Source organism: Hypanus sabinus, chromosome 31, assembly GCF_030144855.1.
Source record: "Hypanus sabinus isolate sHypSab1 chromosome 31, sHypSab1.hap1, whole genome shotgun sequence".
Taxonomy (NCBI): domain Eukaryota; kingdom Metazoa; phylum Chordata; class Chondrichthyes; order Myliobatiformes; family Dasyatidae; genus Hypanus; species Hypanus sabinus.
The window spans coordinates 19,329,579-19,344,099 of NC_082736.1; positions in this window are offsets into that span (position 1 = coordinate 19,329,579).

Genomic DNA, 14,521 nt, shown 5'->3' on the forward strand with positions numbered 1-14,521 from the left:
TCCCAACCTACCTCGCAAGTATGTTGCAACTGAAGAAATCCTGAGATCACCACCTCGGCGTTCCTACTTCTTAACACCTTAAATACTCTTTGCAGGACCTTGTCTCTCTGTTGTTAGTTCTTATAAGGACCACGACTTCTGGCTGCTCACCCTGCTCTTTCAGAATCGCCTGTACCTTCTCAGAGACATACTTCTCCCTGGGCATGATCGAGATCACGCACCTTCCTGCAATTTCACTTATTTCCACAGATACTCCTGTTTATGACGACCCCACACCATCCCGGATAATGTGATTGCTGTATGTGATTCATATCATTCCACCTCTAATATTCACGTGACTTCGAATAGTCTATTTGCAATAATTTAAAAAAAGTCATTCACTGCATGTTTTTTTTACCCCATTAAGGGTATTCTTACTCATTAGCAAACAAAGGAGCCTGCACCCCTGTTGGAAAAAAAAACACTGTTAGAATCGGTATGATTTTAATACAGAGAAAAACTAATTTCCACAGTAGCAGCAATACATATTTCAAAATAATATTTATTATCCACTCAACAATCCAATCCTAATGATGGAGGGGAAACACAGATTCAACAATGTCATGCAGCCTCTTCTCTCTCTCTCTCTCTCTCTCTCTCTCTCTCTCTCTCTCTCTCTCTCTCTCTCTCTCTCTCTCTCTCTGTATATATATATGTATATATCTGTCTCGCTCTCTGTCTGTCTATATCTCTATCTCTACCCTCCTAATTCACTCACAATATCTCAATAGCTTCACTATCTCTCCCTCTCTAATTCTGTTTCTCTCTCTCCCACATGCCCCCTCTCGCGCTCACACTCGTGTCATCTGACTCGCTCCTTCACTTGTGCGCACTCCCTCACGCCCTGTGCCTCACGCCATATCTGACGCACTCTCCTTCTTGCAATGTCCTATTCCGTCTCTCCTTCGTGCCCTCAACCCTCCTCCTCCTAATCATTCGTTCTCTCTCTCACTGTCTCACTCTCTCCTATCGCGATGAGTCATATGTCTCCTTCTAGCGCTCACCTTCGCCTGCGTCCTCTCCCTCGGGCGCTCTCCCTGTCGCCCGTTTTCTCGTGATGTCTCATTCTCTCTCTGGTTCGCGCCGTAAGCACTTGCACTGTCTCCCTCTCTCGCTTCTTTCTCTATCTATATACCTCTCAGAGAGAGACAAGTGAAAGAAACAGTAATTCGTTTTCAAATGGTAAAAGAAAATCTCTTTCAGGAACATATTTTAGGGTGGAAAAGAGAAAGAGAACCTACAGGTACAGAAGGAGGAGAAAAAGAGGGCGATTGAAACGTCCGGTACGACAGGATCAGGAGTGACTCCGACAGACGAAAATATAGTCAGAGATCAGGCGGTTTAGTCAGAAACAGGAATCAGGGGTAACAGTTTCATCTCGAGCTTCAATTTAATAGGGCGGGACGTGAGGAGCAAAGGGGATTACTCTGGGATAGTGAGATCAGTGATACCGTCGGGATCAGCTGTAAGCATCTGTGTGGTAACTCTAAAACAGCACACACCGAATGGAAAATGTAAACCATTGACAGGACTCTGATGAAAGGTCACGGGAGGACAGGTCAACAATTTACTCTTTTCCATAGATTTTGCAGACCTGCTGAGTTCCTCCAGCATTTTGTGTGAGGAAAAGAGTAAACCGTGAACGTTTCGGGGCGAGACCCTTCATCAGAATCTGATTATGTGTGTGGGTTAGTATTCAGAGTATCTGCAGATGTTTTCTTGTTTGTTTTGTAACTCTGTTCAACATATTGTTTCATTTACCCACAAGTGCGGAGCGAGAATAGGGAGAACGAAGGAAGCTGAATTGTAATACTTTACAGCATTTATTTTTAACGTTTCATGAATTTCAAAATCCGATTTAGTGGGTGTTTCACCCCATTCTTTAGGTCTTCTCGGAATTTACTCTGAGTCATGGCGTAAATGCATGTGTCAGTACAGGAACTGAGAACCTGCAGCATGTGTTGTGTGATGTAACGGGGATCCATGACTGAAAAAAGAAAATTCATTGAAATACGTCAGTAGATAAAAAATACCACCATTGTTCCCCACAACAATATGAAACTACCGGTTATGCTGAAGAGCAAAACGATGGATTTGCGTCGTTTCTCCTTCTCCCGGTCCTTGTTATTCTCTACACTCTTTTGTCCCCGGTGCACCGTTCGGGATCGACTGGCCAGTAGAATCCGCCTGACAGTCAAAACATTTAACAGCAAAATCAGAAAGAATGGTGCACTAGGATTTAAAATGAGATCTAACATCTCAAATGACGCCCAGAAGGGAGAGTTTTTGAAGCTCGGTGTAAAAACACAATCCCAGGGAACACCGTCAATTATTTCTCCAGCCCCGAATGCAAAGCCCCAGAGGACAGTCTCCAAACAGGCCAGCAAAGTTACTGTCCTGATAACGACAGCCGCCGTTCTCTCGGTGCAGTATTTTGTTTTCAGCTTAGCACAGCAAATAACCACAAATCGATCGACGGTGAAAGCGACGGTCAGCCAGACTGAGACCGCAGTGCTCGCAAACATAAACCATAGACGGAGTCCGCGCACGGGAGTGATGAACAGGAATGATCGGGGAAAATAAATCAGAGCAGTCATCCTGAGCAGCGGGTTCCAGATAACGACCAGGAGATCGGCCGCTGCCATTCCTATCATGTATCGAGTGATACATTTGGAGAGACCGCAGTTTCCCCTGGACAGGATCACAATCGCCACTAAGTTCGCTGGAAGAGAGACAGAGAACAGCAAGTTGAGAAAATACTGAGCAGAAGCCAATGCAGCAGCTTCCGGCGGTCCTGCATTTTTTTTTTCACTTTATTGTTGCATTTAGCGCTGTGAGGATCAAAAGAGGGCGCAGAGCTGTTGGAGACAGAGAAGAAGTTTACACAGTAAAATAAAGTCAATATGATCAGAAGACGGAATCCTTGCTGATCCTCGAAATGTGATGTGACAGCGGAAAGCTAAAACAGAGTAGCTACCCCCTCAGAAACAATACTGGGTGGAACATTTTCTACCGGCGTAGATGGCGGGATTCTTCCATTAGACTATTATCAACTTTTATGGCGATCCCTGTCACTGACAGAAGAGCAGAAGGACGGATCGAAAACAGGAAATGCTGGAAACTCTCACCCAGTCAAAACAGAATATGTGGAAAATCAGTTAAAGTATCTCTCCTCAGAATTGTTCTCAGAGAGACCCCTGACATCAGTTTTAAATGATTTCTTTATCCATACAAGCTGCTTGGGTCTCAGTGTTTCCAGCATTCCCCGAGTTTGTTCCTATTCCAGCATTTGCCACCTCACTGACTCTACAACAGAACACTGACTGATTCAAGCAGATACAGCGCTGTGTGACACAACCTCACAGACAGACAGACGCCTACCCCTGAATCCCTCACAGGGAAGCGGTGGGGGGGGCGAACAATTCACCGTCCTGCAGCAAACATGGTGCCGTAGTCAGATGTCTGTAACAATGTCAGAACTAGGTATAATAGGATGCATTTCACAGTGTTGATAACTATGAAGCAACACTTCGGTTGTTTTAATTGTTCAGCATCGAATTCACGGTGCTGTCCATCAATTGCTTTACATTCAGTCATATCGCAATCATTTATTTAAAATACACAACACAGTTCTGTTACAGTACCAAAATCTTCACTTTTGCTAAAGTGTTACGAAAGTCGATGGTTTGATTATTGTACCTAACTCCGACAATCACTCACATTCACATGCAGGCAATCAAGTGATATACTCTCCACGGGCTGTGTAAACACAAGATTTGGAAATGCAATGCATCTGCGACAGGACCAAAAGGACAGAGACCCGAAGATCCCATTACTGATTGCACACCGCTGGAAGAACGCTTCCTCATCTGCTCAGTCGAACAGAAATTGGCCGATTCGCTAAATTCCTGCAGCGGTTTGTTTTTGGATCCAAATCCCAGCATCTACTTTCCCGGTATTCCATTTCTAAATTGCGAAACGCCGGGACTGGAATGTGAGATTTTAAACCGGCGGCAAAATCAATCACATCATTGTAATTTAACCTCAACATCTAACCACGGCAGCTGACACTGCTGCTTACCGGGAAATCCAAAGTCTGAAATAAAGGGGAAGTAAACGTCTTCTACCCGCAGATGACTGGATACACCATTTCAGTGAGAATCTGTGATTTTTTTTGTTCCTGTATTCACAGCTCCGGCAGACAGCTGATACATTCGAAGAGGCCTGATTTATACAGAGGATCGGTCTCCAGAGATACGGTTATGCACCTTACTAACGTTCTTTAGTTACAGTTGCTTGAACAAATACTAATACACACATTCAATACCATTGTCTCTATTGGAAATTTTGGGGCGATTGGAGAGAAATATATCAACATTCTTTGGCATTACCTCAGCAGTGTCTCTGGTGGAAATAGGCCAGTTGATTTAATTGCAAAGACTGAGATTTGTCATGGAGCAGGTACATTTACAGATTTCTTCTTTTTTGTTGGCTAATTATTCATCGCTAAACAGAGACAAAAGACACTGACTGATCACTACCTCTGTCACTGCAGTTTCCCATTTTGAATTGTGCTTCAGTCCTTCAGCTTCTTCCTGGTGACATTCGCACTCGTACACACAAAAACAATTGCACATATTTATATGTTATCGTGACTGTCCTGTTAGACATACCATTTATTAAACGTTGCTATAAATTGTACAGTGCACATTTAGACAGAGACATAACGTAGAGATTTTTACTTCTTCCTGGAGGCTCTGAGACACACGCGCGCGTATACACACACACACACACACACACACACACACACAAGCAAACGCACGTGCGCGCACACATACAGACACACAAAGAAACTATTGCACAATTGTGCTTCTACGTTATATTGACTGTCATGTTGTAAATATTATTTATTACGAATTGCTATAAATTGCAATTTGCAAATTTAGTACGAGACATAACTATATAATTTTTATACTCAGTATAAAAAATTACTGTGCATGAAGGAAGTAAAAACAATTCGTAATGGAAAAAAAAATCGGAAGAAGATACAATAGGGTGACCGAGTTCAGGATGGAAACGGTAAAATGAGCACTTTGCTTATGCTCAAACACGAGAGAGTCTGCAGATGTTGGAAATTCAAAGGAACACAAGGAACTCTGCTGAGTTCCTCCAGCATTTTCTGTGTCATGTTGTTGATGTAACAATATTTAATTGGCATCTCAAATCTGTGAAAGCATGTATGGTGATGTATGAGCATCATAAATCTGTCAAAGGTCAAAATAAATCGAGAAGAAATATTTCAATCTGCCAAGACAGACGGTTAAATGATAGAAACAGTACTGGAAATTTGGAGAGGAATAGGTGTAGAGTGGCTGAAAATGTGCGTGAGAAATACAAGATTGAGATAAAATATTAGAAGTAAGACAGAGAGAGAGAGAGAGAGAGAGCGAGGGAGATATATATATACATATAGAGAGAGAAGGGGCGAGGGAGAGGCAGAGAAGGGGAAAGGGGGGAAGGAGACAGAAAAAGTGAGAGGCCCGTTAGAAACATGACAGATATATAGTTCAAACAGACAGAGAGTAAGTCAGAAACAGGTGCATAGATTGCATAATTCTGGTGTTTCTCCTCTATCTCATAGCCTCTGGAACAGTGTGAGAGTGTGTGGTTCACTCTGTACCCATCAGTCCATTATACCGTGTGAGAGTGGAGTTAATTATGTATTGTCAATCTATGCTACTGTCTGAGAGCGTACCTGTCAAATCTCTCTGAAAATAATTACATCCTGATGTTAATCTGAAATCCCTCTTCAGCCAGTCTCCACATGTAGCCTCATTCCCTTGTTGATGGATCAATTTTTAAGTTGCAGTTTGTATCCAACTTAACTGTACCCTTAATGATTCTGAACACTTCTATCATATCTCCTCTCATAAAATGCTAACTTAGTCCAAATAGATTTAATTCTCCGAATCTTTCTGCTCAGCTCACACCCTGCAGTCCTGCAATGAGAGAAGTCGCCCTTCTCTGATCTCATTCCAGTGCCTTCACATCCATCACAAAATATGGAGATCAGAATTGTACACAATACTCAAGTTGTGGCATCACAAATGCATTATTCAACAAGGAGAATGTGTCTAGCTCTGAACCCCTCTGAGCTCATCATATAGCCCAATATTCTATTAGCCTTTCGAATTGCTTTAGTGTATTGCCCAGATGTTGGTAGTAATTTCTTCCAGGACACTCAAACCCTTTCCATACAATGCACTTTATTACTCAAGACAGCATTGTATATTTATATCTAATATTTCTACTTCATATATGTAATATTTTAAATTTAGTTACATTAAATGTCATCTGCCATTTATTTGCCCACATCAGGATTATGTTAAGATCTAACTGCATTGATACTGCTGCTTAAATGTTATCAGCCCATCTCCACCTGGGCGAGAGTGGAACCAATGTCCTAGGGTGAACGTTTGCTGCTGCTGTTCAGGAGGATTTAAACTGATGTGGCGGGGGATGTGAACAAGTGCAGAGAGTTAGAGGGGTGTAAATTGAGGGTAGAAGCAAAAAGTAGTAAGGTGAAAAGTAAAAGTCGCAGGCAGGCAAACCCAGGGCAAAAAATCAAAAAGTGCCAGTTTTCAACATAATTGTATAAGGGATAAGTGTGTTGAAAAACAAGCCTGAAGGCTTTGTGTGTCAATGCGAGAAGCATTCGTAACAAGGTGGATGAATTGAATGTGCAGATAGTTATTAATGAATTTGATATAGTTGGGATCATGGAGACATGGCTCTAGGTTGACCAAGGATGGGAGCTCAACATCCAGGGATATTCAATATTCAGGAGGGATAGACAAGAAAGGAACGGAGGTGGGGTAGCATTGCTGGTTAGAGAGGATATTAACGCAATAGAAAGAAGGACATTAGCCTGGACGATGTGAATCGGTATGGGTAGAGCTGCATAACACTCAGGGGCAGAAAACGCTGGCGGGAGTTGTGTACAGTAGTAGTGAAGTTGGGGATGATATTAAACATGAAATTAGATAAGTTTACAATAATGCAACAGTAGTTATAATGGGGACTTCAATCTACATATAGATTTGGTGAACCAAATCTAGGGTGCTAAGGAAGAGGATTTCTTGGAATGTATGCTGGATAGTTTTCTGAACCAACATATCGAGGAACCAACTAGAGAGCAGGCCATTCTGGACTGGATATTGAGCAATGAGGAAGGGTTAGTTAACAATCAATTCGTGAGATGCCCCTTGGGTAAGAGTCACTATAATATGGTCGAATTCTTTATTAAGACGGAGAGTGACATAGTTATTTCAGAAACAATGGTCCTGAACTTAAAGAAGGGTAACTTTGAAGGTATGAAGCGTGAATTAGCTAAGATAGACAGGCAAATGATACCTAAAGGGTTGACATTGGTTATGCAATGGTAAGCATTTAAAGACCGCATGGATAAACTACAATTGTTCATCCCAGTCTGTCAAAAGAATAAGCCAAGAAAGGTAGTGCGCCCGTGGTTGACAAGGGAAATTAGGGATAGTATCAAGTCCAAAAAAGAAAGATGCAAATTAGCCAGAAAAAGCGGCACACCTGAGGACTGCGAGAAATTCAGACCCCAACTAAGCAGAGCAAAGGGCTTAATTACGAAAGGGAAAGAAACTACGAGAGAAAGCTGGCAGGGAACATAAACACTGACTGTAAAAGATTTATAGATATGTGAAATGAAAAACAAAATGTTTGGATAGGACAAATGTAGGCCCCTTACAGTCAGAAACAGCTGAATTGATCATGGACATAGCAGAGCAATTGAATAACTACTTTGGTTCTGTCTTCTCTAAGGAGGACATAAATAATCTTCCGGAAACAGTTGGGGACCGAGGGTCCAGTGAGATGGAGGAACTGAGGGAAATACATGTGAGAAGGGAAGTGGTGTTAGGTAAATTGAAGGGATTAAAGTGGAAATAGCGGATGCATTAATGATATTTTTTTCAAAACTCGTTAGATTCTGGATTGGTTCCTGAGGATTGGAGGGTGGCAAATGTAACCCCACCTTTCAAAAAAGGAGGGAGAGTAAAACCGGGGAATTATAGACTGGTTAGTCTGACATCGGTGGTTAGGAAAGTGCTAGAGTCTGTTATCAAAGATGTGATAACAGCACATTTGGAAAGCGGTGAAATCATCGGACAAATTTGGCATGGATTTGTGAAAGGAAGATCATGTCTGATGAATCTTATAGAATTTTTTGAAGATGTAACTAGTAGAGTGGATAGTGAAGAGCCAGTGGATGTGGTATATTTGGATTTGCAAAAGGCTTTTCACAGGGTCCCACATAGGAGATTAGTGGGCAAGCTTAATGCACACGGTATGGGATATGGTATTGATGTGGATAGAGGATTGGTTGGCAGACAGGAAGCAAAGAGTGGGAGTAAATGGGACCTTTTCAGAATGGCCGGCAGTGACTAGTGGTACCATAAGGCTCAGTGCTGGGACTCCAGTTGTTTACATTATATATTAATGATTTAGACGAGGGGTTTAAATGCAGCATCTCCAAGTTTGCGGATGACACGAAGCTGGTTGGCGGTGTTAGCTGTGAGGAGGATGCTAAGAGGAAGCAGGGTGACTTGTATAGTTTAGGTGAGTGGGTAAGTTCATGGCAGATGCAATTTAATGTGGATAAATATAAGGTTATCCACGCTGGTTGCAAGAACAGGAAAACAGATTATTATCTGAATGCCGGCAGATTAGGAAAAGGGTAGGTGCAACGAGACCTGGGTGTCATTGTAACCCAGTCATTGAAAGTGGGCATGCAAGTCCAGCAGGCGGTGAAAAAGACAAATGGTATGTTGGCATTCATAGCAAAACGATTCGACTATAGGAACTGAGAGGTTCTACTGTAGTTGTACAAGGCCTTGGTGAGACTGCACAAAGACTGCTTTCTACTGCTTTGGTCCCCTATTCTGAAGAAAGACATTCTTGCCATGGAGGGAGTACAAAGAACGTTCACCAGATTGCTTCCTGGGATGGCAGGACTTTCATATGAAGAAAGACTTGATCGACTGGTCTTATGCTCGCTGAAATTTTGCAGAATGAGGGCGTATCTTATTGAAACGTATGAAGTTCTAAAGGGATTGGACAGTCCAGATGCAGGAAGCTTGGTCAGACGTTGGGGAAGTCCAGAACGAGGGGTCACAGTTTAAGGATAAAGGGGAAGCTTTTTCGGACTAAGATGAAGACAAACTTCTTCATACAGAGAGTGGTGAATCTGCGGAATTCTATGCCATAGGAAACAGTTGAGGCCAGTTCATTGGCTATATTTAAGAGGGTGTTAGATATGGCCCTTGTGGCTATCGGAATCAGGGTTATGGAGAGAAAGCAGGTATAGTGTTCTGAGTTGGATGATCAGCCATGATCATACTGAATGACAGTGCAGGCTCGAAAGGCCGAATGGCCTAATCCTGCACCTATTTTCCATGTTTCTATGTTTTTAATTTTGTGTCATCGGCAAACTTAACTAATTTATTAGTTCTGTACTTATCCAAATCATTAACGTGAATAAAAAAGAACAGCATCAGCTCCAAAACTGATTCTTGTGGAATCCTACTTTAACATCTTCCAGGTGTGAAAATGATCCTCTCACCATAACTCTTTCCCTTCTGTTCTTCAGCTAATTCTTACCATTCTTATCACACACTGAATCCCTACCTCCTGTAATTTTGAATATTAAACTCTGCTCGGGTAGCTTCTCAAAATTCTTCTGAAAGGCCAAGTAAATGATGTTTTCTATTTATAGTTATCAGAAATTATAGCTTTCAGTTCATAGACCTGCAACATATTAGTAGAATATGATTTTGTGGTCACCCACTATCCAGCACATTCGAACCGGCTCACAGAATGGCGCGCGCCAGCAGAAAGGCCGTTCCCAAAAAGGGCGGCAGGTCTTCTTCACCAGCAAGGGGAAAATCCCGCGCGCGGGAAGAACTGTGAATATGAGCCCCCTATAACATTCCCGCCCGGGGAGGGCGGAAAAGGGAAGGCTTAAAAGTGAGGCCGCGAAATTTGAATAGATCTTTTTTACGCAACTGCAACTCACCGTCTGCGTGTCGTTATTCCAGCTCTGTGTGTAGCACCCCGCTACAATTGGTGACCTCGGAAGCACAAACGATATTTGGACCGAAGATGAACGATGCCGCATCTGTTCATGCAGTTTCGTTAAAACTGTCAACCTTCTGGACGCTGCGAGCTCACCTATGGTTCCAACAAGCAGAAGCCCAGTTCCACATTCGGCAGATTACCTCGGATTCCACACGTTACTACTACGTGGTGAGCTCCCTCGACATGGAGACAGCCGCCCAGGTTGAGGAGTTCATACAGGCGCCCTCGGAGGACGGCAAATACACAGCTTTCAAAGCACTGCTCATAAGGAAATTTGGTCTCTCACGATGCGAGCGAGATTCCCGCTTACTGCACCTGGATGGTTTGGGAGACAGGCCGCCGTCGTCTTTAAAGAACGAGATGCTGTCCCTGTCTGAAGGACACAAGCCCTGCCTCATGTTTGCGCAGGAATTCCTGGAGCAGCTGCCCGAGGACATACGGCTGCTGCTGTCCGACGTGGATTTCAGCGACCCCGGAAGTTGGCAGCCCCGGCAGGTGTGCTGTTGAAAGCCAAGAAGGAGAGTGGGGCGTCCGTCGCACAGGTCAACAAGCCACGCGCCCAACAGCAGAACAGACAAGGCCCGGCAGCAGAGCCCACAGAATCCAAAGGCAGAAGTGCGGAGACCAACGAACAATGGTGATTCTGCAACCAGCGATGGGGCACAGAAGCTCGCCGCTGTAGCCCGCCCTACAAAATCCCGGGAAACGCCAGGGCCAGCCGCCGCTGATGGTTACGGGGGCTGACCATCAGGATAGACTTCTGTACGTCTGGGACAAAGAGTCCAGACGCCGCTTTTTGGTCGACACCATAGCCGAGATCAGCATCTTACATCCGACGTGTTACAAAACCCGCAACAGAGAACTGGAACGCACCCTGAGGGCCGCAAATGGCAGCACAATATGTACCTACAGTACTCGTAAGGTGCTGCTACAGTTCGGCTCCAGCCGGTTCACGTTGGACTTCACAATGTCCGCCGTGGCCCAACCACTACTGGGTGCGTATTTTTTGCAAGCTGACAGCTTTCTGGTCGACCTGCAAGGGAAGTGACTCTTCCACGCCAAGACTTTTCAAACGTTCACTCCGGATGAAGTCAAGTTGCCAGACCCACAACTAGACTCCATCACGCTGTCCGACAACGAATTCACCAGATTCCTGGTGGACTTCCTATCAGTTCTGGCACCGCAGTTCACGGCAGCCATGTCCAGACATGGAGTACAGCAGCACATCCCGACCCAGGGTCCACCCCTCCACGCCCGTGCTCGAAGGCTTTCCACGGACAAGCTCCGACTGGCGGAGGAGGAGTTCAAAAGGATTGAGGAACTGGGGAACATACGGTGGTCCGACAGCCCATGGGCCTCCCCCCTGCACATGGTGCCCGAAGCAACAGGGGACTAGATATCATGCGGCGACTACCGCAGAATGAAGAAGGCTACAACACCCGACCGCTACCCCATGCCGCACATTCAGGATTGTGCAGCAAACCTGCACGGCGCCAGGATCTTCTCCAAGGTAGACCTCGTACGGGGATACCATCAAATCCCGATGCATCCGGCCGACGTCCCCAAAACAGCTCTCATCAATCCTTTCGGACTTCTCGAATTCCGCCGAATGCCGTTCGGCCTGAAGAATGCCGCACCGAAGTTCCAGCGGCTCATGGACGCGGTGGGACGCGACCTGGACTTTGCATTCATCTATTTGGACGACATCCTCATAGCCAGCAGTAGTCGTCAGAAGCATCTGTCCCACCTCCGTCAACTCTAAGCCCGATTGAGTGAATAGGGCTTAACAATCGATCCGGCCAAATGACAGTTCGGACGACACTATCGACTTCCTGGGCCACAGGATTACTAAAGACGGGGCAGCCCCTCTGCCCGCCAAGGTAGACGCGGTCCGCCACTTCTCCCGACCCAACACACTCATAGACTTGCAGGAATTCCTGGGTATGGTGAATTTCTACCACCGCTTCGTCCCCTGAGCAGCCCGAATCATGCGTCCACTGTTCAACTTGATGTCCGGTAAGGGCAAGGACATTACCTGGGACGAAGTGGCCGCCGCCGCTTTCGTTCAAACCCAGGAAGCCTTGGCAAACGCAGCCATGCTAGTGCACCCCAGAATGGAACAACATTTGAGACTTAAGGCAGAAAGTAAAACGCCACTTTAAAAGAAAACTGCATCATAACAGCGAAAACGCAGCAGAACGTCGTCACTGGCGAATTCAATCACAAACTGCCCTGCGTCATAGGGAGGGGTTCCCCTTTTATACACTGTTGAAAAAAAAAGACCTCTCACTTGGAGGTATAATTACGTCACTCCACCATCACAACAACATTACATCATGCCCAGCATAGCCTCAATTGCATCATGGTCATGTGACAGGCACAAGGTAACCACGGGTACGTAACAGAGGTGTTATGTAGTTAAAACATTTTTCCTAGTATGAATCAGAATTGTTCCGACTTATGATTAACAGATGCTGTTATATTCTTTATTTTGCAAATATCCATTGTTATTTCCATTCCATGCATTTAAGGTTTGGCTATCCTGTCATAACCCTTTCCTAGTAAGAGTCATTTTACCTGCCACCAGCAGTATGTTCATTAAATATTAATCTCATTTCAACCATTCTTGGGGTATATACCCAAAATATAGGATCTTACTTTCTAAGGGTATTTCACGATTAAAGAGGTCTTGTAGGGCATTGCGTATCCCATTCCAATGAGTCTTTGATAACGGGCCATTCACAAAAAATATGACAATGGTTTGCATTTTGATTTCCACAATTTCTCAAGCAAACAGGAAGATTACTATCATAATAGGATTCCTGAGAGATTCAAATAAAATACCTTATTAAGTTTCCCCATTCGAACTCCCTCCATTTCTGTGAACTGGTAGACTTCCATTGATACCTCCATATTATTGTCCATTCTTCCTCAGATATAATTATCCCTCCTTCCTTCTCCAATTTTGTTTTGATGTATGAAGTCGAATGTGTTTTATGATTTGGCAAACCATTTTATATGCTTGAAAAGATGCTACAACCGTTATCTAAATTATATGATTTTCTAAATAGCTTATCAAACATGTTCTTGTCTTGGTTAAATTTTTAATCATCCTATTAACATATTCTCGTGTCTGTAAATACCGATAATAGTCTTGGTGTTCTAATAAGTGTTGCTCTTTAAGCATTTCATAACTGAGCAGCGTTCCCTCTTTCATTACATTTCAAAGAACTGTTATACATTTAGCTGCCCAATTCTTAAATTTAATGTCCAGTTTTTCGGTGTAAAGTCCGAGTCATTTGCAGACCATTTAATAATTGTGATATCTCCCTCTCGTTTGTTATCTTCTATACTAATTTTCCTTATTTTAAGTGTCCATTTCACCCATGCGTTTTCAATAGTATTTATGTACCTTTGTAGCTTTTTGTCGGCCAAAATGGCCTGTTTGGGAATGGGAAGTGTCCTTTCCTCAATGTTTTTTTCTTTTGAACGTCATCAGATGGGCTGCACCAACATATCACCCGCTCTCAAATGTGCAGCAAAAGAATAATGTCGAAGAGAAGGTAGGCCCCATCACCCCATTTCGCTGGCTAATTGCAAAGTTTTGAGACAAATTCTAGGCCTTTTAACCAGCCAAATGTATCTCGATAACATTTTGTTCCATTCATTGAATTGATTTTGATTAATCTCAATTGGTTGATTTTGAAAGAGATTTAATACTCTGGACAGTGCATTCATTTTAATACCCTCAATCCTTGAACTGAGAGTAACAAACGAAACGAAATTACGTTCCATCTCGATATATCTTCCTTAATTGTTTATATGTATGCGGATAATTGCATTCTGTTAATTTTGCTAAATCCTTTGGCATGATGATGCCCAAATGCTTGAAAGATTCGTTTGATATCCCCAGGGATTCGATTTCTCTTGGTGGGCTATAGTAATATGAAAGTAATTGGGTTTTCTATATGTTCATCTTGTATCCAGGAAATTGGTCATATTGTTCAAAGGATTGCATCAATTCAGGTAAAGAGTATGTTAGTTCCCCTAGATAGATCAAAATATCATCCACGTAACAGACCAATTTAGGCTTTGTCCCGGTAATAGTAATTCCTCTGATTCCTTTAGTTTTTCAGATGTATTGACCGAATGGTTCCAGATATAATGCGAAGAGTAGAGGTGAACATGAACATGTCTTGTCCCAATGTCGAGGGCAAAACTATTTGATAAATATACATGTATATTCATCCTAGTAGCAGGATTGTGATATAGTGCCTGCATAGTTTTAAAAATTATGCCATGGATAGCAAATTTAAGT